At 40.9% G+C, this 27032-nt stretch overlaps 1 long non-coding RNA gene across 6 annotated transcripts in view; it reads right to left on the reverse strand.

The window, feature by feature from the left end:
- The window catches only part of LOC143401042 (uncharacterized), a 125322-nt gene that overhangs the window by 44437 nt on the left and 53853 nt on the right, over positions 1–27032 (reverse strand). For 3 of the 6 annotated variants that reach the window (XR_013155502.1, XR_013155501.1, XR_013155500.1), the window contains exons 3-4: positions 10151–10216; positions 8999–9076 (exon numbers count right to left, since the gene is read on the reverse strand). This is a non-coding gene — a long non-coding RNA (uncharacterized LOC143401042). The other 3 variants (XR_013155505.1, XR_013155503.1, XR_013155504.1) reach the window with 3 other exon arrangements.

Genomic DNA, 27032 nt, shown 5'->3' on the forward strand with positions numbered 1-27032 from the left:
GTAGGTAACTCAAGTCTTGAAATTTCTTATTTTTCCTGTACTACAGAAAAAGGGACTCACAATTCCTTGAGCTCTGCTAGCATTTTAGTGACAGGAAAAACTTCAATGATGCATAGTTTTTTGTTTGCATTCAATGTCTACCGATCTTACATACTTTGGGAAGGGTCACAAGCCACAGACCTTATGCCTTCTGCTCTATTTCGAAGCTTCCAGCATCAGTTGCAACAATTCTAGGAAACACTGGGAATACTCTATGGTACAAAATGCACAATTAATTTTTTTTGAAACCATCCCTAAGACATGAGTCATTAGGTGACTTTCTTGTTCTAAGTATATTTACTGAATTATTATTAAATGATAACATGTTAAGCCAAAATGAAAAATGAAAGCACATGCTTCACATCAGAGCAAGGAAGAAGGAAGAAGGTCTGATGTGTGGTAAAATGCATGAACATGCAAATATTATCCAGCCTTCTGAAGTCTAATTTTCTCCCTTTATAATTTATTTTTTGGAGGTTACATTCTTGCATGATATGCCTGGAACAACTTTTGGGGGGATACAATCAGAAATTCAGCACTAAAATCTGCCTTCCTGCAACATAACATGGCTAACTCCTGAGAAGAATATCAAAGTATATATTTTGCTTCGACGTGCCAAATTACTTGGAATCTTCTTCCAATAGACTTCACATGGTTGGGAAAAGCAGAGTTCAGATTTGTCAGGAGAGATTTTTATGTATTCTGCTCACTCCATTGTGTCTAGGTGAGCCTTTGGGTTTCAATGCCTGGAAACACACTTCTTATATTTCAGAATTGAAGAGCTCTTGGAAACAGCGACCTCACTGCATGCTGGAGAAAAACATGTTATATAGGTAGCCAGAAAATTACAAAGATTAATATAGATTCAAGATTCTTAAGACAGGGGTTTAATGGAGAAAACAGCAAGAGAGCCTTAGAAATTTCATACTCCCTGCATTCTTAGGAAAAGCTTCTATGTTGTAAAGAAGATAACACCAAACAGAAAAGTTCCTAAGAAAATATTGTGCTTTCAGTTTCCTTGTCTCATAAATTTTATTAAAGTTTCATTAAAGACCCTGAATTTGCTAGCCTTTTTATTAAATACTTATTTGAGATATTCTATTAATGTCTATCCCTGGATTTGATTTGGTCTCACATTAATGTCGCTCCCTGTGACAAAGGGTACACGGGAGGCAGGCAGGATCAGCCTGTCCTCTCCAAGGCACCAGCTGTGGGAACCACCCTCTGACAGAGGTAGTGAAGCACACTAGCTTCTCCTGGGCTGAGCTAGAGGGTAAGTATCTCAACCTGGCCTGCCACCCAACCTGGCCCACAATCACACTGAGTCGGGAGAGGAGACAACCAAGAAGGTGCAACAGTCTCAACTTTATTTTGTCAGGGACAAGTTTATATAGTGATAGAAGGAGGGAGTAGGAAGAGACAGTAGGAAGAACGAAGAAGGGGCAGATACGTCACTATCACTAAGGGGCCTAGGAAGATTTCAGATTCAACCATTAGGCAGCACGAAGGTCAAAAGCCCATGCAGAGGCTAAAAGCCTGCGAACACCAATCCAGCCAGGTCATGTATACGGAAATGCTCTGGAAGAACCCATGAGGCCACCTCAGCCACCAACCAATAATGGCCTCGGTCCCAAGAGAGGTAAAAGGTTCCAACAATTAAAATGTGTCTACTTTTTATGAGCACAGATGAAATAGTATTTGAGATGATTTATTGCAAACCTTTAGTGCCACAGTCCGGCTGCAGCAAAATAACCGGGGTGTGAGGAGCAACTTGTGTACATTGATACAGCAGGAGTGGGAGCTGTTTATTGTAGGACAGGAGGGGTATATATACATTCCACACAGCTTATCTTAATCAACATAAACTAGATACAGCAGTCAACCAATAAGGAATCTCCACACTTAAAGGCTCCCTGGCGTTCCTTCACAAACCACTCCCTCTGGCAAAATGCCAGGCGCCATCCTGACTTGTTTACAGACCCTAACACTTTAGTAGTTTATGGACATGGATTGAGTATCAAATGATATAAAAAAATGGAGTTTTCTTTTATGTCTATCATAAGTCTTTGTTTCCTCATTGCTGGGGAGGAACATTAGGATGATTTGCTTAGAGTAAGAAAGACTAGACTGGACAGAAGGGACTGGAGCAGCTTTTCTGGTTAGCTTGTCCATTTGAAAAACTTTTATCTGGGACAGGCAAAATATAACAAAGACCAAAATCCATTGAACTGATCAAACCCTGCAACAGTTAACCAGAGTAGCTTCCTCGTCTCTGGCCCCAATTTTGGAGCAATGCACTGTAGGTGATACTTTGAATGATCCTTGGCACTGAAGAACTGTCATCCAGCAATTTATTTCCTTTTTTCATGTCCTTCCCAGGTATGATAATAAGTGATTTCCAGACATGAGGAGAGGGAGGAGTAAGAGAAGGTACTGGGAAATCTAATAACCCAAATTAGGTTATGTGAAGGTACCAATGTGTAATAACAAAGGCCGTTATTTTGAACAATTGTAATGCACCAAACAATGATGTTACTAAAAGAAACAAAAAGAATAATATGATTTCTATAACTTCAAAATAATCTGATCTTTAGGAAAACTATTTTAAAAATAGTTTGTGCCTATCTATCGGACTTTTTACCTGTTTATCAAGGCTTAGTCTTATGAGGACATGGATTAAAAAAAAAAAAAATCTTGTAAACTTAGCAGGGTGTGGTGACAGATTCCTTTAATTCCAGGGGTTCCAAGCCAGCCTCAGCAATTTACAGACACTCTGTAACAAAATAAAATAAATACAACTGGGAATGTGGCTCAGTGGTTAAGCATCCCTGGGTTTAATCCCATACCTAAACAAACAAACAAAAATCATATAAACAATCTTTTTTTAAACCTATGCAATTGAGATTGATCACAAAGTCATTCAAATCACCAGTGGCACAAACACATAATGAATTTGAATTTGAGTTTTAGATACCAATGAATCTTATGCAAAATGACTGTCCTGACAAAAAATGTGTGGACTTTCATCTGTGTATGTGCAGAGATTCATGTATCTTCGGGTCTATAAAGAAATTCAGTAACCTCATGAGGCAGTTTTTCAACAATCTAATTTCACAAGTGCTAATCTCTTGCTGTAATATATGGGCTAAAAATAACATTTCTAACTCCATATTCTACCTGTTATGGTTTCCTAGAGATGCTGAGTCTATGTAATCTTATTTAGTCAGCTGAGTAACTACTTTAAAAAACAATGACAACTCTGAAGGTATTTTAATTAGGGAACTGGTTGGAAATAGTGCTGTATCCTTCCTATCCTGGTAGAACAAGAGAAAGAGGTTCAATTGTTGCTTCTAAAGACCTAAGTTGGATTCAGGCTTAGGCAGCCCTTTGATTTACTTCTCTAGCAGCCACGCTGAGAGTTTCCAAGTCATTTATGTGAAAGTAACAGTACTGAAATTTTGATATAAAGTCATTTTATCCTATGTTGTATGATGAGGAAGTAAGAAAGGAAGGAAAACACAGATGTCTGCTAAACATAAATACACATTTAAATGGGTCGTAACTGCACATGTGCCATTTGTGTTTTGGTTCCCTTGACCTGAAACCTTTCTGCTTGTAGAGATCAAGGAAGGATTTAGTAGGCTTCCGATGTACCTCGTCTCTGGCAGCACCACCACCATCTAGCGAGTGCCACGAGTGTGGGTGCGTCAGACTCTCCAGAGTGCTGTCCATCGAGGTCCACCTCACTGTTGGCTACTGAGTGCTGTCCCTGCCACCCGGATCTACTACTTCCATTACATTTAGAACTGTCAGTTGAGTGGTTGTGGCTACCCCTGGAAGGTCTGGTCTCCAGAAAAGAGTTATTACAGAGCTCTCCCAGCATGCCGGGGCTCCCCTCACAACTCATTTCTCAAAGGTACACCTTCTGGACCCTCCCAGTGTGGGCGAGTAGGTCTCACATGACAAATCCACTCCCATGCCGTGTTTCCTCAGCTCTCCCAGCTCAATCACCACAGGAGACTTCTGTGACCTTGACTGGTGTGGCGCCTTCTCCCACCCGCCAGCCAGCCAGCCGTTCTGCAGCAGTGGACACCCGTTCTGACACCTTCTACCTGGTGATAGAATCAGATCCCACAGGCTGAGGGCTGTGTCCCCCCCACACCCACCCACAATACACACTTCATTTGCTGCTCCCAGGCTCCAGGTTGCTTTTGATGTGTTTCTGACCCACAGCTGCCAATCAAGTTCCCACAACCTCACCTCAATTTCAGTTAATTTGCCCGAATGACTCACAGAACGCAGCAAAGCACGTTTACCAGTTTATTATAAAGGATGTAGATGGAGAGCCGCACAGGGCAAGGTGTGGAGAAGAGGGGCCGAGCTTCCACACCCACTCTGGCTCACCACTCTCCAGGGACTTCAGGTATCCAAAGCTCTCTGCGCGTCTATGGAGAACTCATTTCGTATGCGCGATTGATTGAATCCTTGGCCATTCATGATCCTGAAGTTGCCAAGGGACTTCCCGCCATTCATTGACTCGTTAACTTGGAAAGAGTCTATCACTTTGGAGAGTCTAAGTATGTTCAGAGTTTCAGGCCAGGAAACAAGAGAAAGACTAAATATACATTCCGTGGTATCACACCTTCCCATCTTCCAAAGCATTGAAATCCCTTCATCTACAGGAAACCCAAGGAGATGAGTGTTTTCAGTTCACAGTGGGCCTTTTTGATTCGTGTTCCAGCCAACCAACCAAGCACACTGTCAGCACTCTGCCCACTCTCTAAGCCGTGATGCTAAATCCAGAATCCCTTCTTGGGGGCCCACAGGAGTAAACTTGGCCAATCCAAGTTCACGTTCCTCCCCTAAGTATGCCCATTCCCACATTCATTCCCTGGTTTCCATCTCTGAAAAAAAAGGAAGTCATTCTTTTGCAGAATAGCACACCTCATCATGGATCACACTTGGTACCTTTCTCTGGGGACTTGAGGAACCAGAACTAGTTACAAGCCTAGAAGCCAAGAGAGATGGCAGTGGTCCTGAGGAGAATCCCTAGGGTCTTACAGGTGGGCACCTGAAGAGGTCATTACCATGCTCTCTCAGAGGAACTGGCAAGGTTGACCCACTTGGGGTGGGAAGGTCCTGTCCCAGGGGTTGGGGAAGCTGCTTCTGCTGGAAGTGGGGCAAATAATTCCACCAGCAAAGACTCATCAGAATTTAGGGGCTTGAGATCCCCAGCGTCATCAGGGTCTTCCCATACATTCCCATCCCAACTGGAAATGTCCTCTTCCTTCTTAATCAAGGCCCTCACTGAAACTGTGGCCCCTTCACCCAGCTGGGAGTTCAACTTGCTTGTAATTCATCCAAACCCCTCCAATGTCAGTCAGTTGGGCCTGCTATTTATTATTGATTTCTTTTCTTTTTTTTTTTTCTGTGCACTGGTTGGACAGGTGGGCTTCATGCTGAAAGCCAAAGGGGCACAGTGTAACCTCTGTCTTTGACTAGTGCCCACATGGCTAGCTCTAGGCCCACAGAGCAGGACTTCTCCCTGCCAGCTCCACATTCTTTCCACTCCTCTGGGCTGGCAGGTTCTCAGAGCACAAGGCCTGGAGGCATGCCAGCTCCTGCCAGACCAGGAAGACACACCCCAAAAGGAAGGACCCAGAAAAGAGTTCAATCAGGGAGGGTGTCATCAAGTCAGGATCTGATTGCCGCAAGATGGTTATTCTTGGTTTCAAAAATCTCAATCCAACAAGTACTTGTTGAGCTCCTTTCAGGGTGAGCACTCTCCTAAGTGCCACCAATCCATTCAGAACACAAGGATGTTCCAGGGGTGTCCTATGTGATGGGGAAGATAGGTGCACAAATAATCACACTTCCAAGTTCACGTTTATTTTCCCTTATTCAAAGCTTTGGTAAATGAGGTTACTTAGAGAGCCTGTACTAAGACCATTTAGGGTCAATTGTCTAACAGGGAATCCTACAGTGGAAAAATAAAATGTACATTTCAGGGTTGCACAGAAACTTTGTTACAGCCTGATTTGGTCCTGATTGTACCACTTGCCCCACCTGGTGGCCATTTGTTTGAACTGCAGAATCAGTTCTCCAGCAGAGGCCCTCCTAAAAGAGTCTGCAAATCTTAATGTATTTTGATAGGTTAGCAAATGCCCTAGAGGACTATCTACTCACTGTTGAATGGGACATCTTCCTCACTTTGGAACACAGACAACCTATCCCTGGCATTCTGCCGATCTTGGTTGAAATTGTGAAAATGAATACATTCGGACTTAGATTTCAGTGAACTGATGTCTAAGGAGCAGGGTTTCCTTCATGTTTTCCAACCATGTTTTGGTGGACCAAACTAACCAGAGAGGGTCGAGGAGGAAAGGGGAGAGATGGGGGGAATTAAACCTAATAAAACACAAGCATTAAAAAACAACACCAAAAAAACCCTCAGAAATATTTCTGAAAGTGCTAAATCTGAAACAGCACAAAAAGTAAAATATATCATCCCAATATATAGGGAAGGAATGTATATAGAGATCCCACTTTTTAACTACTTTAGAATACTATATATTCACCTGATAAAAATATGTTTATTATGTACTTTATTTAAAATAAAGTGAATTATGAAGATTGTGTTGATTCTGAAAGCTTAAAATAACAATGTCATCATTAAGAGTTACCACTATTCCAGGAGGGGGTGAAACCAAAAAACTCAGTGGTTTGTTTGAGGTGGTTACGTGGAGGCGTCAGCAGTGGAGGCCAGGAGCTGGGGCACGGGGAGACCTCGCTTGCCCTGCAGAGTGTCAGCCTGTCTCCATTCTAGGATGTCGACATTTGATATTTTCTCCCCAAATTCAGCCTCAGGTCCTGTCTTCCAACCAAATAGCTGCATCCAATTCTCTTCAATAGACATTCTGAGGCTATGGACACTTAGGCTTGGCCTTACACCTCTTCCAGAAGCTAGCCCAAGGTCTCCCCAGTGCTAGCTCTGTGATGTGAGTTTGGTCCCTGAAGAGGGCTGATGGTATCTAGTAGGAGGACTGAAGAACCCTCTGGCAGGTGGCGGCCACTTTGACAAGGTGCTCATCAACGGGGTGAGTGAGCTGGTTAATTACACTAGTGGGCCTCACAGACCTGCCAGTCACTAAACAAAGCAGCCCATTCATGGAGTCGGGCCACGTGGTCTGCAAGACTCCACACTAAGGTTGGTTTCCTTCAGCTGGAAATTCCATGCAGTTCAGATTTCCAATTCCCATGACCCTAAGACTTCAGCCCAAAGTGAGGTCAAAAAGCAGCCAAGATTCTAGGTGGGAATGCATAATTCATACGTAAAACAAAGCCTTAGTAGAAAGAAGGAAGGAAATCATCTGAAAGGGGTGGGTTGACTGTAGGGTCTATCAAAATGTAGCAAATAGCACCCCCGAGTGCAGCCACCTACAAGAACTAAGATGGGAAACTTAAAGACGGGTAAAGGAGAAGGTTATTTTATTATGCAGCAGAAAATATTATCTCATTGATAGATGACAGATGTGAAAGCTAAATCAGATGGGCTCACAGACAGAGCAGAGCAGAGAACTGAGGAGAAAAGAGAGCGTAGCACATTCATCCGTTCAGTCATTCTGTTCAGCATTTATGTGAATGCCAAGTCCTCTGCAAGGCAAGAGTGATGGCCAAGCCAGACAGTCTCTGTGTTTGTGGACTCTAGGCTCAGGCCCAGGGGAGACAGGGTGTGTATGCTTGAAATCTCCAAACTAACTGGAATTTGGTTCCTACAAATGCAACCAAAATAATATGCAGGAAAGGAGGTGGAGAGGCAGCTTCCTCCTCTGTGCTATTTGAGCATAGACCATGGAGTAGCTCCAGAGGGTAGGCAGGAGGTTGGCTATTCTTGCCTTTGGGGAGGGGACATGTGACAAGGTAGATACATTTCTTGGCTCTTGGTCCTTTGAATTTTAGTCACATGTATCTCTTACTTGTTTTCAAAAATGTGCAAACTGTAAAAAAGTCTAGCACTAGTAGAGATGGATTCATACACTTTGGGTAAGGTATTTTATTTGTTTTGGCAGAAAATAACTTAGAACCTGGTGTTTTCACCAAGGGCCACCAAGCTGCCTTATTTGGGGGACCACAGGGCAACCTCCTGTATTTAAGACTTTACTATTTCTTTGTACCTAAATTGTTGGTAGGCTATTTTAAATTCTTTTGTAGAGACTGGAAAAAAAAACTAAATAAATAAAATCTTATTTAAACTTTCTAAAACATTCTCTATCATCACCAGAAATATAAATGTATTCTCATCCGAATCAAAGTCTGCTCCATATCTTTCTAAAGAAGTAGGGGATTCTCGCTCTTTCTCATTTCTCAGTTCTACTGTAATGATGGTATATGGTATATGTTTTATTTTTGATAATTATTTAATTATACCATATTCAAATTCTCCAGTTAAAATAGAATACTGACAGGCACCGTGGTAATGGAAAATGCTGAGAAACATTCATGGCATCAGGAACAGAGTTTTGCTCCACTGCCCTTTAAAGAGGCATGGAACCTTGGAACATCATTCTGGGAGGAACATGTCACTTGCTCTGGGGGTAGCAACAGTGAGGTTGCAGTGGCTCAGTTACTCACTGACTGATGGAAGGTGTCTTATAAAGAGATGGTTAGACTGACTCTCCTTGGGTGGGATTCTAAGTGATTTAAAATATATGGACCTTCATCTCAGATATAACCTCCAGAGATTTAAGTTATTTGCAAGTGACATCAAAAATTAGGCTACAGATCAACATATAGACTGGGCTGTGGCCACACTGAGTCTGCTTTGACACTGGTGTGCAGGAGCAACTGGACTTCACTATCCCAACTGAGCTATATCCCCAGCCCAGATCTCCTCCGTTGTCTCACTTGAAAGAACCATTCATAAGGATCCAACAAGATCACTTTTTTTTATTAAACTTACCATTCTAGGGCTGGGGGTATAGCTCAGTGGTAGACAACTTGCCTCACATGCATGGGGCCCTGGGTTTGATCCCCAGCACTGCAAAATAAATAAATAAATAAAATAAAAATTTACCACATTTTACAAAGGAAATCATAGTCTGTAAACTGAATTTGTTACTTAGAAATACATAAACATCAGGGATCTCCTGTTGTGCCATTGAATGAGACACAGTTGAGGGTCTCTAAGTTCCCTTCTCTTAGTACTAAGTATCTTTAATTTCTGAATTGTGTCCCTCCAAATTCATATAGTCAAGCTCTAACCCTCAGCACTCCAAAATGTGACTATTTAGAGATAGGGCCTTTAAAGATGTCACTAAGTTGAAGCAGGGCCATTAGGGTGACCAATACACCCCGTGTCCTTGTAGGAAGGGGAATTTTGGGCAGACATGTGCATACCCAGAGGGAGGACCCTGTGAGGAGATGATGAGAAGATGACCTTCTAAGAGCCAAGGAGAGAAACCTCAGAACAAACCCTGCTGGTACCTCAGTCTTGGATTTCTAGCTTCTAGGACTGTGAAATAAATTTCTGCAATATCCAGGCAGTGGTATTTTGTTATAGCAGCTCTGACAGACTCATACACCTTCCAACACTAAAATTCATTGGTTGTAGAAACCCCTTTCCTAATGCAGTAAGTAGCACAAGAATATATTTTTACCTTCCTACTCATACACACAAAAATACATAATTATTTTTATCCAACTAAGAAACTACTTGAGAGTCCTGGCTGCACCTGGAATCTATGGGATCCATAAGGTTGTTCCCGGTTTAGATCGATACAGTATTATACCATCTTGGTACAGTCAGGATCCATTATAGGATCCTTTTGCCTTCAGGCTTGTTTTTGCAACTACTTCCACTAACAAGCAAGTAGGTGGAATAGCTTCAAGGAATGATAAAATATACAAATGTGTGTGATTGCATGGTAATTTCTGGAAATGACATTCCAATTTGATGTAAATGTATGAGGTATAAACAAGATAATATTCTTTGAGCAAACTCAATTGACCTTTTTTCCCTGCCTAAAAAAAAAATAGATGTTTTCATATAGAATAGAAGGCAAAATATAAGAATAAAAATATTGCCAGTACAGTGGCACATTCATGTACTCACAGCACTCTGGAGGCTGAGGCAGGAGGATTGCAAGTTGGAGGTCATCTTTGGCAATTTGGTAAGACCCTGTCTCAAAAAAAAAAAAAAAAAAAAGAGAGAAAAGAAAAGAAAATGATTGGGGATGTAACTCAGCGGTAAAGTGCCCCTGGATTTAATTCATACTTCTATATAGTTCTATATCTGTGGTTTTTCTATCTGTTCTTAGGCTCCAAAGAGGGACCTCAAGAATCTCTAGTAAAATGAGAGATACCAGATTGGCTATGTAATTCATTTGGGCTTCAAGTAAGATTTTTTTAAATAAATGATTACATTGCTAAATAATTTGAATCATGAATGCTCCCTATTCATTCATTTATTCTGTCGATAAACACTTGCTGATGCCTATTGTGGCAGGCACTACGCCAGGGGACTCCCAGCTCCTCTGTTTAAGGGGAATCCACTCTCAGTCTGGCTTTGGGATAAAAGATGACCCAGCAATAATGCTTCTTTATTGTTAAGTGTTTTAAATGGAAGCTACTATTGGGATTATTTTACAGAGGGAAATGAACTGAGGAGGAGCAAGTAACTCTCCTTGCTCCTACATTTTAGGTTAAGGTGCAAGTCTGGCTAGAAGATGAGCAATGGGAACAGTGGTGGGGGGGGTGCCTTGTGTCCGCCATGCTTTCTCTTTTGCCTTTAGGCAGGTGCTAGTGGCGGGTGGAGCTTCCTGGAGGTGGGGAAAGGGAAGTGGTGCCAAGTTTCTTCTCAGGAAGTTTGATAGCAAAACTGATGGAATCAATTCTGATGTATCTGCTGCCCAGCAGCCTGGCATTCCTAACCATGTCACACTCTGCAAGGTAAGGTCTTTTAAAAAAAGACCCAAAGTTTGTGTATTTTGGCTACTGTCTTTCTATCAGGAACTCAGGAATGCTGGGGCCTACATCATGTCTTTATTCTCTGCAGAGGGGGTCCCACTCACAGAAAGGAAGTCCTGTCTACGGAGAGGGATCTCACGCTGAGCTTCTGTCCTCATCTTCATTTTTGAATAAGAAAACAAAGATTGGAGAGGTTCCGTGATTTGCCCAAGGTCATGCAGCCTGAAGGTGGCTAACAGAAATTTAGTTGAAGAACACTGACTTGGGGTCCAGAGACATGGTCAGTGTTTTAGATCTGCCTGGGCAGCTGGTGAAGTCCACTTGTCAACTGGAAGTAGGAAGTTGGCTTCCCTGAGAGGTCCCTGAAGTTCTGTGCTGCTCTCTGATGGTGGGATGTGTGTCTGTCCATCACCACCTCCCAATGTCTCAAGGTATGGGAATTAGGACTACAGGTTAGTAATTTCCAGTGAGCTTTCATTTCTTTCCTGTAACTACAGACATAAGTACAATATAAGGGAATTATCAAAGTCCCTCAGTATTCCCAAACCTCCTTAAGCAATTTGTGCTGCTTAAATCCAAAATTAAGCTCTGGCTTTGTTCTGGGCTGTTGGCAAGGTTCCTAATTACAAGACGATGGGGATCTCCTTATGTCTTACGGAACTGCGAGCTTTACCTGCGATTCATTTCAGAGTGTGGGCAAAGAGCTGGTGTTCCAAAGGCTGAACACTGGGTGTTGTAGATACTTTGGACTTCACGTCACCACCTGAAGCCACCTCCACATTTCTTTTGGTAACCTTCCTGGCAAAATTTCTGATCCTACAAATGGACCTGTTCCCCATCAGTAATGAGATTCAGCTTCCTGAATTACTGAATTTTCATGGTAACCCACCCATCCACCAAGAAGGGACAAAGAAAGAAAGAAATACACTCTCAGCATCTAAGCTGTTTATCAAACCTGGGTGAAGAAATGGATTTGTTTGGGTGAGGCAGCCACCATCCTCCATTCCCTGGAGTCCTGAGGGCCACCTGTCCTCAGCAACACCCTCCTCTTCTCCTGGGACTACCATGCTTTTAGCATCCGCTGTTCTTCCTAGTTTTACTGGTGGCAATTGGTGTTAATGCCCTATTCAGCTGACAGAAGGATGAGCCAGAGGCATTTTAGTTGAAAGACAGTTCAGTTCTGTCAGGTGTGTTGGAACCCGCTGCTGCCCTCCCACTTAATTTCATTCTGCTGGAATCCAAGGGATGACAGCTCTGGATTCTCTGCTGCCATTCACAAGGGTACACTCTCCAGAAAAGAGAGAAGACTGCCCTCGGGCCCTTTGTTCCACGCAGATTAGGTGGTGAGGTGAGGGTCTGAGGAGTTCTCTGTTGCCAGACAAATGGGTGGTCAGCCTGACTGACTGGCAGGTGACGAGAGAGAGAGGAAGAAGTCGTCACAGACAACTAAACCTTAGATGGTACCCAGCCAGAATCAAAGGTTCCACTGCTCACCCTCCAACCAACACTCAGGAGAGGGAAGTTGGTGGAAGAAAACAGGTGTACTCAAGCCAGCCGAGGAAGACAGGAGACTTATGCCCCAAATCTCTACTTCAGGGGCTCTTTGGGGTGTGAACAACTTTTGTGAGAGGAAAGAGGGCACAGAGGGACAAAAGGCAGGAAACATGCCTATGGAGATCCAGCCAGGCTGGGATAGAGAATCACGCACGAATTCTGGTTTTCTACCCCGGCTGGTGCCTGCCCATGCAGTTTCTTAGTTTCTATTCTCAGCAGGAGGAATCGGGATCTAGAAAAACAGGCAATTAGGAAAAGAGAAGCAAACGAACAAACAAACAAACAAACAATTTGGGAATTTTAATTTCGTCTGAGCCCTACAGAGGTTTTTCTCTGAAATATGATCTGAGTGTTCAACTTCTTCCTTTCTTCAGGGATACCTGAATGTAGACTGGAATAAGTAGACACAAAAGAATAGGGTAGAAAAGGGACCAGCACATATTTTTGTTAGGATCACTTCTTCTAAGTAATATTCTAGGTCAGTGAGTCTCCAACCATTGATTTCTTAGGCCTTTGGGACACTTTAGGGAAATTGTTATTCTTTTATTTTTTTTTTTCTTTTAGCCTTTGAAATCTTAATTTTAGCCTTTAAAAAAAAAGTTGTATTAATTTTGAGATAATTATAGATTCATATACAGTTATTTGAAATAATAGAGAGAAATCCCATCTACCCTTTACCCACTTCCCACAATTGATAACATTTTGCAAACAGGATATTAATTTTTTATGATATGATTTTTAATTGGTGTATTATATTTATACATAAAAGTGGAATCCCTTGTGATATGTTCAGACATGCACATGATACAGCTTGGTGAATCTTACTCTGCTCCTCTTCCCTTTGTCATCTCTCTCCCTCCGCCACCTGCTTCTTCCTCTACTCCATTTGATCTCCCTTCTGTGGTCATGAGATTCCTCCAGGCCCATTTTTTTTCTTTTTTTAAAAATTTTAATTTGTTATATGTGACAGCAGAATGCACTACAATTCATATTACACATATCTTTTTTTTTTTTTTTAAATTCCTCATTTCTCTCTAGCTTCTGCATAGAAGAGGAAACATTTGACTCTGACCTCTGACTTTCAGAGTGACTCTTGAGATGTATATTTATTTCTTGGGGCTACTATAACAAAGTACCACAAGTTGGGTGGCTTAAAATGAAAAAAAAATTATTGTCTCCCATTTCTGGAAGCTGGAAGTCTAAAATCGAGACATCGACAGGGCCATGTTCCCTCTAAAACTTGTAAAGGAGAACCTTGCCTTGTCCAGTTTTGGTGACAACTGGCAATCTTTGGGTGGTCCTTGGCTTCTATCTGTACCACCGTAATCTCTGCCTCTGCCCTCACATGACCCTAGGACAGAGAACTAGAAACTGCTTTTGCTAAGGCGCTGACTCATCATTGAGGCGTGCACATGCCCAGTGGGTAACTGAAAGCAGGCTAGAGCTTGGCATCTGTCTTCATTTTGGATTTCAGGAGCAGACAGATTACCCCATGATGCGCTCACTCCACTAAAGGGAAGCACCGACCCCACGGCAGGAACTGAGCTGCCCCCCTAAGCAGGAGCAGTGGTCTCCTGGGAACCAGATTGTCCCTCACATGACAAGGACTTGTCCAGAGCCACCTGAGATAACAATGACTTGCTCTTCCAACCATGCAAATCCCCAGGTATGCAAGCCCCCAGGTCTTGTCCGGGCATGTCCCTCTTTTCATAAAACTTCAAAGTTTCTCTCAGCCCCTTTCAGGCAGGTCACTGGACCCATTTGTCCATTGTTTCCAACGTGGCCAGGCTGACTCCATCTCCTCTCCTGCACTTTCCCACGGCTCCTCACTTTGATTGGCATATTGGGACAGGTGGGAGAGCCCGATGGGTTGGAACCACCACTGCTGGTTAAGATTACAGCGTAATCTTAATCTAATTACATCTTCAATGGCCCTGTTTCAACATAAAGGCATATTCTGAGGTATTGGGGGCTCGGACTTCAGCATACCTTTTTAAGGAACAGAGTTTAAATCATAATAAAAGAGATTACAGAATCCAAAGTTTCCTGGACTTATATGTCCAGTATGTCCAGAGAACTTTCTTTTTCTTTCCTTCTTTCTTTCTTTCTTTTTTTTTTTTTTTGAATTCAGGGGTGCTTAACCACTGAGCCATATCCCCAGCCCTTTTTTATATTTTATTTGGAGACAGGGCCTCACTGAGTTGCTTAGAGCTTTGCTAAGATGCTGAGTCTGGCTTTGAATTTGTAATTCCTGTGCCTCAGCCTCCCAATCTGGGATTAGAGGCCTGTGTCACCCCACCTGGTGTCCAGAGAACTTTCAGTTCAAAGAAAATGCAGGGCTCAGGGTTGTGGCTCAGTGGTAGAGGGCTTGCCTAGCATGCAAGAGGCACTGGGTTCCATCCATGGCATCACATTAAACAAACAAACAAACAAATAAACAACTAAAATGAAGGTGTTGTGTCCATCTACAACTAAGAAAAGATTTTTTAAAAGAATGCGGCGGCACTCCTGCCCCGTGGACTGCATGGCCGCTGCCATGCAGGCTCAGATTTCCCCAGAATGTTAGCACCAACGCTGCCTCCAGGTCTCCAAGGCTCTGACATTATTATGGTGCATTTCAACTTCCTGGGGAACCATGGCACTTGCCAAGCATGGAAATGCTCCTGCTGAGCTTGCCAACTCCTGGGATCCTCTCTAGATGTGAGTCTGCCATCTTGTGGTAGGGTCTGGATTTTTCTTTTTGTTTGTTGTTTTAAAGCAAAACAGAGCATGTTACCTCTGCTGAGGTTGATGTTGCATCAAAGCCCAAACTATCTGAGGTAGCTCTTGACTCTAGTTGCTCTCTGTCCTTCTGAGCATGCTCCAACCTCCATACTGGTCTCTCAAAGTCTAGCCTGTTCTGTCCTGCAACTAGGGGTGTCTCTGACCCACTGAACACTCTGGGGCATTACACTCCCTCTGTTCTGTGCTGCTCTTAGCTCCTTCTTGAGACACCTTTTTCTGGTCCTGACACCTAACCAATCACCACAAGACCAGTGGCTTTCAAACTTTGGTGAGAAAAAATTATAGGAAGAAGTCTGCTTTTAATCTGGAATATATACAAAAATAGTTTAAGCTACATTAAGTGGCATGAAACAGTATTTATTCTTACAGAGTGCCAGGTACAAATTTTTTTTTCTATTTTATTCTATTCTCATCTGGCTATTTCACTTACTACAGCTGGCAGAAGACGCTACCGGTGTCCCTGATGTTTGGTCATTTTCAATGCCAATAACTAAGCTACAATGGTTCTCCCACACCTGGAGGCTGATGAATAATGAGCACCATTAAGGCTTATTTCAAATGTAAAAAAACCTTGAGATAATGTACTAAATTGTTCAGAAGGTTGTTTTCTTAGTGGAATGCTACAGGATTTTCTTTAGCCAGCATTGCCGGAGTTCCTGTCTTTGTCCCAGTGCCCATGAGGATGAGGGTGGAAGAATTTCCAGTGTTGCTGAGAACCGGACGAGACTTCGGATCAAGCTAGCTGCCTACAGAACTTACCGGGACTGTGATTTAAGCTAGCTGCCTGCAGAACTTACCTGGACTGTGATTTACCTGGACTGAGACAACAAACTGTAATCCACAACAAATTGTAACTCGGTATCTTTGCTAACGGTGTCATTGCTGGTATAACTTTTCCAAGGGCTTCTTGCATGGAGCCATCAATTGGCTTGGTATTGTGGCATTTTATATCCTCCCCTTCTGCTTGTAGCAGATTGTTTGTGTAAAAACCATTATGGTCGTTATTTAAATTAAACAAAAGGGGGAAATGTTAGGGTCTGTAAATAAGTCAAGATGGTGCCTGGCATTTTGCCAGAGGGAGTGGTTTGTGAAGTAACGCCAGTGAGCCATTAAGTGTGGAGATTGCTTACTGGTTGACTGCTGTATCTAGTTTATGTTAATTAAGATTAGCTGTGTGGAAAGTATATATACCCCTCCTGTCCTACAATAAACGGCTCCCACTCCTGCTGTATCAAAGTACACAAGTTGCTCGTCACCCCCGGGTTATTTTGCTGCAGCCGGACTTACAACTTACAAATGATAAAAAATAAAATTTGATTTACTGCCTATAAGAGGCTGCAGCTTACACTCAGAGAAGCAGTGTTGGGGATTAAGGCAGAGATCTTACATCTCCTCTTAACTTCTCTCCAGTCACTTTCTGCTCAATGGCAAGGGCGATCTTCACAACCTAAATTAGATCAGGTCTCTCAGCACTTAAAGCCTTCCAGCCCACTTAGAGTAAAGCTCAAACTCTTGACCATGGCCTGAAAGCTCATTCATGGAAAGATACTGTTAGTCCCGTTTTTGTTCCTGTGACCAAAATATTTGAAAATAACAATTTAGAGGAGAAGTTTATTTTGGCTCACAGTGTCTGAGGTCTCAGTTCATGGTTGGCCAACTTCACTCTGGGGCCCGAGGTAAGAATAACCTAGTGGAAGGGTGTATCTGCTCAGCTCATAGAAGGAGAGAGAGAGAGAGAGAGAGAGAGAGAGAGAGAGAGAGAGAGAGAGAGAGGATGAATTAATCTACTGATTAAGTTACAGCTCTCAAAATCTAATCATTTCACCCTCTGAACATCCCTGCACTGCCTAACATGAGCTTTTGGGGGACACCTCACATCCAGAACCTAACAGGCCCCCGTCTAACTTCACCTTATGCCACACTCAGCTTGGCTTTCTCTCCTGCAGTGGGCAGCCTCCTGTCACTCAGTGATTAGTCCCAAGGTCTTCTCAGAGAGGCCTTCCTGACCACTTGATCCAATTCTTGTTAGAGCTCAATAATTTACCTTAGTTTATGTTCCTCCTAGTATAAGTTGTCCCTCAGCATCCCTGAAGGATTGGTTCCAGGATCCCCCTCCCAGATGCTTGGATTTGAGGGCCCTCGAGCCCCCCGTGTAGAATGGTGTGGAATTTACACAGAGCCTGGGCGCATCCTCCCATATACTTCAATCATCTCTAGATTATTTACAATACCTAATACAATACAAAGGCTAAGCCTTAATGGTTCTGCAATATTGTTTAGTGGATAATGAAAATAATAAGGTCTGTACCAATTCAGTACGGGTAGGTTTATTCCCTGAATGTTTTCAGTCCATTGTTGGCTGGCCCCGGGATGCGGAACCCATGGAAATCGAGGGATGACCATGCTGACTGCCTTGTTTCCCTCTGGCTCTTCACTAAGGTGTCAGCTCCACGGGAGGAGGACTGTCCTAGGGCACAGACCTTGACCAGGTTGAGCTGCTGGGGTCAGCAAGTGAAGGGAAGGGAAAGCAGAACTGGGCAGAAGATGCTCCAGCCCCCTTACAGGGAGATCTGAAGTTGGGTGACCCTGCGGAGCTGTCCAGATCTGGGCTCAGGTCTGGGCCTTTTCATCTCTTTGGTGACCTATAGCTGGCTTCAGGCTGCCCCAGGAAGGGGACATGATGTGGACAAATCCCCCAGGTCTTCAGTTAGGCAAGACCCAGTAGGGGTGGCAGCTGGGCTGAGTGGCAGTAGCACTTCCAGTACCTGGAGGGGAACATGTTACACCTTGACCTGGGGTTCCAAACTAATTTTGACATGTTCCCTCCGCCACTTCAGTTCCCTATTTCCCATTACCAGCCTCAATATGCCCTTGCTCTCTCCAAGATGCCAGCATCGTCGCTTGAATGTGACCCTTCTCCCCTTCTAGGCACTAGCTTTTAAGGTCAGGAACAGATACTTCCAACACTTCCTCAGGCCCATGCTAGGATTCCTGGGCCTGCCCTTACCTCTCCCTTCCTACAACCTATAGCTCTTGGCTATGTAGTAGTTCCCTGATGTTTCCAGAAGGTGTCGCTGTTGCTTCAAGGGCAAAAGAACAGCATTACAATTAAGAGCCTAGTGGCTTTGTTTGGGACTCATTAACATTTTATTGCTCATGTTATTTAATAATCGTACTACTTTTTAATAATAATGCCATCATGATAATGTTGATTCTACCAATGCACGTATTCCACAGACGGTCTACGCTGGGCAAGTCACTTCTGACACCGAATGCTATAAAAGAAGTTAAGATGCCACTCACTAGTCTCTTGCTTTACAAGCATGTAGCGTCTCTCTCAAGTATGGTGAAGCGGGGGTCTTTGTGGGGGTGCGGGGATCAGTGGAGTGGAGGTAATTATAATTATAATAATCAGAAAGTGGCTGGGGATATAGCTCAGCTGGTACAGTGCTTGCCTATCATGCACAAGGCCCTGGGTTCAATGCCCAGCAACAGTAATAATAATAATAATAATAATAATAATAATAATAATAATAATAATAATATCATAATAATTAGAGTCGGAAAGTAACAAAAGATGACTAAGCACATGTCTTTATATAGGATTAATTGTTCAAGTGACTTCTCTTTATTCTCCTTTTCACTTTTAGTTCATAACACAAAGAAAACTAATGACTCAAAAATTCAATGTAAGTAAACAGTGTAGGGGAATCAAATGCTCACCTGAAAGCAATCAAAATTGTGTTTTGAAATCTCCTGATAATTCTCCTGAATGACTCACTTAACTTATCTGAAATTATTCATCATTTTATCCAACCAATATTTACTAGCACTCATGTGTCTTTACTAAGCTAGCACTGTGTAAGACTCTTGGAGTCCATGACACATAAAATATATTTGATGCTCTTAAGAGACTTAAAATAGAGTAGACAGAGACAAAATTACAAAATGCTTAATGTTTCCTTAAAAATTTTAAAAAAAAAGAAATGATCTCTGTGGTTCAGAAGGGTTAACTCTCTGAACTATTTTAAATATTTTCTTGATAATTCAAATTCATGACTAGAAAAGAGAAAGCAAGAGAAAGACGGAGAGATAGTAGTTGAAAGCAATGGTCTATACATAAAAGTTACTCAGGACATTTTGTTCATTTGCTCTATCATTTTCTCTAAATAAGGTGATGTGCTTTTGGCTAATGAAAATGGTTGTATCTATTGTGTACTGTATGTATGTATTTGCATGTCTTTGTTACTTAATAACTAACCAGCCCCACACATTGCACATAATGGTTTTATCAGTTACCTTTATAGTACTTTTCTTTTTTTCATTTCCCATTTGAGATTTGATAATCAGAAAAATTCTTCTGGGATAAGCTGAAGAGTGTCCCTGCCCCAAATTAATATGTTGGGGTTCTAATCCCCAGTGCCTCTGAAGGTATCTGTATTTGGAGAGAACATTTTAAAGAGAGGATTAAATTAACACGAGATTATTAGAATGACTTCTAATTTGCTAGGATTGGAAATCTTATAAGGTGAAATTTGAATATAGATGTGTATAAGGGAAAGAATATTTAAAGACACCAGGAGAAAATGAACATCAACAAGGCAGTGAGCCTGGCTTCAAAACAGAGCTGCATATCTCATAGAGATAAAAACAACAACAACAACAACAACAAAAAACCAGTGAGGGAAAGAAAGATCTGAGAAATGAGATGTCCCCTTCTAGGGAATCAACTCCAATGACCTACCCTCCCATTGGGAGTTGGTAACAAATGTATGCCCTACTGCCTACAGTTTTTAACCAACTCCCAATAATCCTGTCAAATTATAAACCCATCAGTGGATTGATCCACTGATGAGGTTAGACCTCATGATCCAATTCATCTTTCTGTGGAGCCACCTGGGCCACCAACTGCAAGTTACACTTCACCTGTCTTTTGTCCACCTTTCTATTTGGATTACAGATTAACACTCTCAGCTCTGAGATAGAAGCCAAAATTTATGTATCCGTTATACTGTTTAAACAACAACAGATAATATTTATGTCACTATAATATACTAAGCATTTACATAATAGATAAGAGAGCAGATGTCTTTTTTTTGGGGGGGAGTGGCTATTAGGGATTGAATCAGGGACTCTGGACCCACATCCCCAGCCCTGTTTGGTATTTTATTTAGAGACAGGATCTCACTGTTTGGTATTTTATTTAGAGACAGGATCATCAGGAGTTCAAAGAAAGCCTCAGCGATTTTGTGAGTCTTTATACAAGTTAGAAAGACCCTGTCTCAAAAGAAAAAGTTAAAAAAGGGTTGGGAATGTGACTCAGTGTTTAATGCCCCTAGGTTCAATCCTATATACCAGAAAAAAAAAAAAAATTCAACCTGAGCTACTCTAAATGCCTTTGATGCCTTGTCTTTTCCACTCCCCCAGCTTCCACTGGGATCTCAGATCTGCCTCCCTTTATTCTGACGTTCCAATCCACCCGTCTTGTTTCAGTTTGTCAATGCAGAAAAAACTCTTTCCTGATACAGTTCACACATCAGTTTTCTTTGCCTAGAACTGCAAATTTCTTCATAATTTACCTGCTAAGCATACTTAATGCTGCAAGAAACAGATGATATTTCATTTACTCAGACTCTTTTTGGACAGTCTATTGCAAAGCAAGCATTTCAGTTCTGCTTTCTTGCAATAATTGTACATTTTGAGTAGAGTATATTTTAAAATATGTACTTATTCATCTAGTTATTCACTTATTTATTCTTTCTTCTAAATTAGTTTTCTAATTGGACAGAACTTATGTCTGTTTGTTCCTCACGAATTCCTTTGCTGAGATAGTACCAAGAACGTTGTCAGTGTTAAAAGTATACTTTTAGAGTGAGGTAATAATATTGGCCGTATATAGTTGCACATTCTATGTATACTTTAGGAGAGCAAAGGAACACTATGAGGCTTATTTTCCAGATAAATATAACACATGATTTTAAAGCACTGTACCTATTGTGAGAACTTAGAAAAAGCATAAGAGCTACAAGCTATAAAGTGCTAGCCATTTTATATTCACTATAGTTAATTTTTACAATGACACTGAGCTCTACAGATGAATTAACTCCAGATTAGGGAAGTCAAGAAATCTACCCAAGATCAAGTTATGAATAATAACTTAGTCAAGATTCAAAACTAGACGTTTTATTTCTAAGACCTCCCTTTTCTTTGCACTACTATCCTGTATTGTATGCAACATCTGTTGATCTAAGAAATACTATTAACATTTTTACAAGTTTTACAAGTAATTTGTTTTACGGATATTAAAGTGACATTTCTTGCTTTGAACTTGATTTACAGTAAGACAGACATAAAATATAATTTCTAACTATAATATAATTTCTAATGTACGTGTTAAGCATACTTATGCTTCAAGAAACAGATTATATTTCATTGACTCAGACTCTTCTTGGACAATCTATTGCAAAGCAGGCATTTCAGTTCTGCTTCCTTGCAGTAATTGTACATTTTGAGTAGAGTGTATTTTATAATATGTACTTATTCATCTAGTTATTCACTTATTTATTCTTTCTTCTAAATTAGTTTTCTAATTGGACAGAACTTATGTCTGTTTGTTCCTCACGAATTCCTTTGCTGAGATAGTACCAAGAACCTTGTCAGTGTTAAAAGTATACTTTTGGAGTGAGGTAATAATATTGGCCGTATATAGTTGCACATTCTATGTATACTTTAGGAGAGCAAAGGAACACTATGAGGCTTATTTTCCAGATAAATATAACACATGATTTTAAAGCACTGTACCTATTGTGAGAACTTAGAAAAAGCATAAGAGCTACAAGCTATAAAGTGCCAGGCATTTTATATTCACTATAGTTAATTTTTACAATGACACTGAGCTCTACAGATGAATTAACTTCAGATTAGGAAAGTCAAGAAATCTTACCCAAGATCAAGTTATGAATAATAACTTAGTTAAGATTCAAAACTAGACGGTTTGTTTCTAAGACCTCCCTTTTCTTTGCACTACTATCCTGTATTGTATGCAACATTTGTTGACCTAAGAAATACTATTAATATTTTTACAAGTTTTACAAGTAATTTGTTTTACGGAAATTAAAGTGACATTTCATGCTTTGAACTTGATTTACAGTAAGACAGACATAAAATATAATTACTAATTCACATTATTTTTCCAATTTATACAACTGAAGAAATATTCAAAATATCACCTTATACTAAAGCCTTAGATTCTGTGAACAAAACAAATTTTGTTGAGTTCAAATTATCACTGTAAATAAGCATGACCATAAGAATTGATGGGTGTGTGACTGTTAGTTTCTATTTCTTTGTTAAGGTTGTATGGAAGGGTTCTATTCAATACTTTCCATAGTTCAATTCTTCTATACATTATAATAACAAGTCACTTTGGGGCATTAAATTATTTCACATAGAGTTGACAAAAATATCTGAATGTTTGATTAAACATCTGGATGCTTGATTAAATCGGTGACTAGTCTACTGGAACATTTGTACACTATAAAATCACACAAAGAGCTGTCATTGTCTTACTGTGCAAGACAGAAATGGGAAAAAAATCAACCTTTCCCTTTAAGACCTTTCTTCACCTGTCTAATAATCTAAATGTGTCTCACAGGGCCATAAGCATTGTGTGTGTTACATCCCTGTCTTCCCTAGAGAGGTGTTGTTTGTTTAGTTTCTGTGGCTGTAAATTGAAACAGAAACCAAGAGAACAACTTAGAAAGATTTTCAGAAAAACAATAGACTCATTCCACTCTTATTATAACATTATTTTTTTTAGCCTGTATTTTAATAAGCAGTTTGGCAATAGAAGCAAGAAAGAAATGATATAAAAACCTAGCACCCACTAGATTATAAATATTAGGAAAGAAAAATCAAAGAAAATGTAATGCATCAGTATAAAGTATATCTGCCTAAGAAAAAGTTCCATGATAAACCCATGAAATCAATGCAAAACAGGAGATAACCCAACCATATATCAATTACTGACTACCTTAATGTACATCAACAAAAACTCTCAAGGTAAGAATTAACACTTGTCTTGAACTAGTGATTTTTCACAGATTAAATTTAAATGACATTTTTTTTTCAAAATCACCAATTTATACATATATAAAGGGAAGAGTCTCTGACATAAAGAAAATATTCAGAACTACTAGAAAGGAAAATACTTCATTGTTCCCTTTTCAGCATTCAGTATATGAATGGATTTTATAAATATGTGCTTAATGAGGATCCAGGATCCAAGGGTCCTCTTTTTCAGAGAGAGAAACATGGAAGGAAATGAGACAGAAGACCACAAGGAGAAAGTTACAAGAGATAAAGTATGAGGGGAAGTAGGTCTTGTTCTGTAGCGTGAAGGGGATATGAAGGAAAAGGCACTATCTTTGTTGAATGCTGACTTGAACATTTGAGCAGCTCATCCTGACTACCTTGAAATCCCACTTTCACTCCCCATGAACCACAAAGATCATCCATAACCAACTTCCTCAGGTTTCATCCTCAATGTGCCCCTCATGCAGCATCTGAGCATGTACACCAACCTTTGCCCCCACCCTCTTTCCTTTTGCCTTAATCACAAACAATATCATGATTTTTCTTTATCCATTTCTCCTCTCATGTTCTTTCTTCTTCAAATCCTTCTCCTCTTTTTTTTTTCTTTCAGTTCTTCTACTAGATATTCCCTCCAAATTTTTATACTATATAAATAAAATACTGTCTAGGAAAGAACAAACCAATGCTGAAACATAATAAGCAATTGAAAAACTGAAGCTTCCTTTTCCTCCCTGTGTTTTCTTTTCTCAGTGAAATCCTCCATCCTCATGACTTTAACAATCGCTTCCACATAGGCAAGACTTAACTTTCTTTATGATATTGGTGATTTATTTTGATCATTTTATACACAGCAGAACTACATTTAATTCTTTGTCCTAGTTATAAAAGTCACTAGATGCGAAAGCATCTAATTTCACAGTTTGTATAACATTTATGGACATTTTAAATTCTTTTTTAAAAAAATATTTATTATTTAGCCTTTATTGGACACAACATCTTTATTTTTTTTTATGTAGTGCCTTCTAAAACGCACACACACACACCGACACCCAAACACAACCCCCCCCACCACACACACACACACAGGAGGAATGGTCAAAAGGGAGAAAAGGATACTTGGTATTGTTGATGGCTTCTTCAACAGTAGACACAGCTGGGATATAGCGTGGATTCTCAACTTCAGCAGATGCTGAAAGGGGCTTAAATTTTCATATTAGTCTTTTATGAAGAAAGATTGACTAATACAGGCCTGATTTCTCTCTCAGATTTGGAGATGAATAAGAAAAACAAAGAAGATTTCCTTTTCTAGCACAAGACACAAATGCAGTCACTAGTTTCTGATAGCAATCTGAGGAATTATGTCTACTTGCTCTATCTTGAAGGCAAGAGACATTATGAGGTGATTAATATAATCCTTAGAATCTATTTAACCATTAATTTTCCTAAAATTCTTCCTTCTTAAAATTTTATTTCTGCCACCTTGAGTATTTGCTCCCTGAATACACATATAGAAAGAAGAGCTCAAGGAAAAGAATCTCCTGAATATGGGCTCTGGGAAGTGAGTAATGGGAGCAAACCCAAACCCCTTCTAAAGGGTAATAAGGAAAATGATCCTAAACAAAACAAAAAGCAAATATGAACAAAATGGCAGCAGGCTCTATTTGTTGGCCACTTTCTCTGCACCAGCCATCAGGTGAGAACTACACACTATGTTCTCATTTACTCTTCAACTCTTGCAAGTGAGAGAGGTTTTATAAATGCATTCTGTCAGTTTAGCTCCAAAATTGCTTTGGTCCCAATTGGTATGCCTGTTACATCCCATGTGCTTCATCTCTTTGCTTTGTCCCCAACTCTACAAAACTGCCTCTTCATTAACTTGTTGGAATTTAAAAACCTTGGAAAGCAGGGCCTTATCTTAACTCCTTCTGATCCTTAACTTTAGGTATGGGATTTAAATTTAGGATTGTTCCTGCATAGTAGAAAATTTCTCAACTTTTTATTTCACTCTGCACTGTTCAAACCTGGATTATATTTGGCATTGATAAACAACAATAGGTTAAGTGAACATCAACCTTTTGGCTCAAAAAAAAAGTTTCTTAAGTGCAATTGAAGTGGAATTTTTGAGCACTTAAATGAACTTCAATCAGAACTTACAAGGACCATATAATGTTAAAATGAACTCAAACATTTATAGATTAAGAGCAAAAAATTATTTTTGGAAAGGGTAAAGATGGTTCTTTAGTGACATTTAATCCATATTATAATCTGAATTCTGAGAATGATTAAGACTTTGTGATGGTTAATTTTATATGTTAAATAAAATTAACCATCTGAGCTATGATGCTCACATATTTGGCCAAATATTACTCTGGTAATTACTCTGGTGTTTTGGGGTGAGATTTACTTTTGAATCGGGGACTTTTAATTAAATAGATTGCGTTCTGTAATGGAGCGAGACCTCACCTTGTCAACTGAATGCAACTGAAAGCAACAAAAAATCCACCTCTCCCAGACAAGAGGGAACTGTCCAGTGAACTACCTTTGGATTTCAACTACAACATTGATTCTTCGTGGGAGTGCCTTTGGACTCAAACTAGGACACTTTCCTGTATCTCTAGCTCCTCCCAGCCAACCCTGCCCAATCCTGTGAGCCAATAGCTGACAGGCAAGTGCAGGGAAGAAGCAGAGGCCCTGCAGGGGGTGAGTGTGCTACTGGCTGCCAGCCCCCGGTCAAAGCCCAGGACTGGCTTCTGAGTTTAGAGGCAGGGAGGGATGGTTGGTATTGGTGGAGCCCCAGGAACCTCGCGCTGTGAGGAATTCTGAGCGCTTGGGTCATAATTGACCCTAGCAACGCTGGAGGACGTTCGGGGCAGAGAAGTGGACGGTGATGGACGCGGTGTTTGGAGCTGGTCCGATGGATCACTGAAGTGGCGGCGATGTCGTCCTGGTTTGGAGGCCTGGTCTCAGGCTTGGGCCACTTCTTGGGTCAGGTGGGGAGCAGCTTGGCTTCCCTCACTGGCCATATCTCCAGCTTCACCAGGGAAATACTTCTGGATGACTTAGGAGACCCAGAAGCAGCATTACATCATTGCTGGGAAGAGGAAATGGAAACTACTGATTCCACACTAAGATGTGAGAATGAAAGACTGAAAAAGTATTGTACTGATCTGGAAGAAAAGCATGAAGCATCAGAGCTGCAAATAAACCATCAGTCTGTAAGTTACCAATATCAACTGCAACAGAAAGAGGTAGAGATCAGCCGCCATCTTAAAGCAAGACAGATTGTACTGCAAAATCAAGTGTTTCAACTACAGGCAGCTGCTCAATGGGTACCTTCAGGAGCTGGTGGCGTACCAACAACAACTGCTCTGGCTCCATTCGGTTCCGGGATCAGTAGTCATTTTTCCGCCTTCCGTGATGATGACATGGATTTTAGTGACATAATTTTATCACGACAAGAAACAAGCAGATTGTCAATTAAAGTTGCAAGATATGAACCTGAAGTTGGTCACTCGAGGCAGATTGCTGAGGCTCAGGGAAAATATCATTCTGACACAAGTGAAATCTGCAAAGTACAAAATGCTATCAAGACTCTT

Source organism: Callospermophilus lateralis, chromosome 6 (assembly GCF_048772815.1).
Source record: "Callospermophilus lateralis isolate mCalLat2 chromosome 6, mCalLat2.hap1, whole genome shotgun sequence".
Taxonomy (NCBI): domain Eukaryota; kingdom Metazoa; phylum Chordata; class Mammalia; order Rodentia; family Sciuridae; genus Callospermophilus; species Callospermophilus lateralis.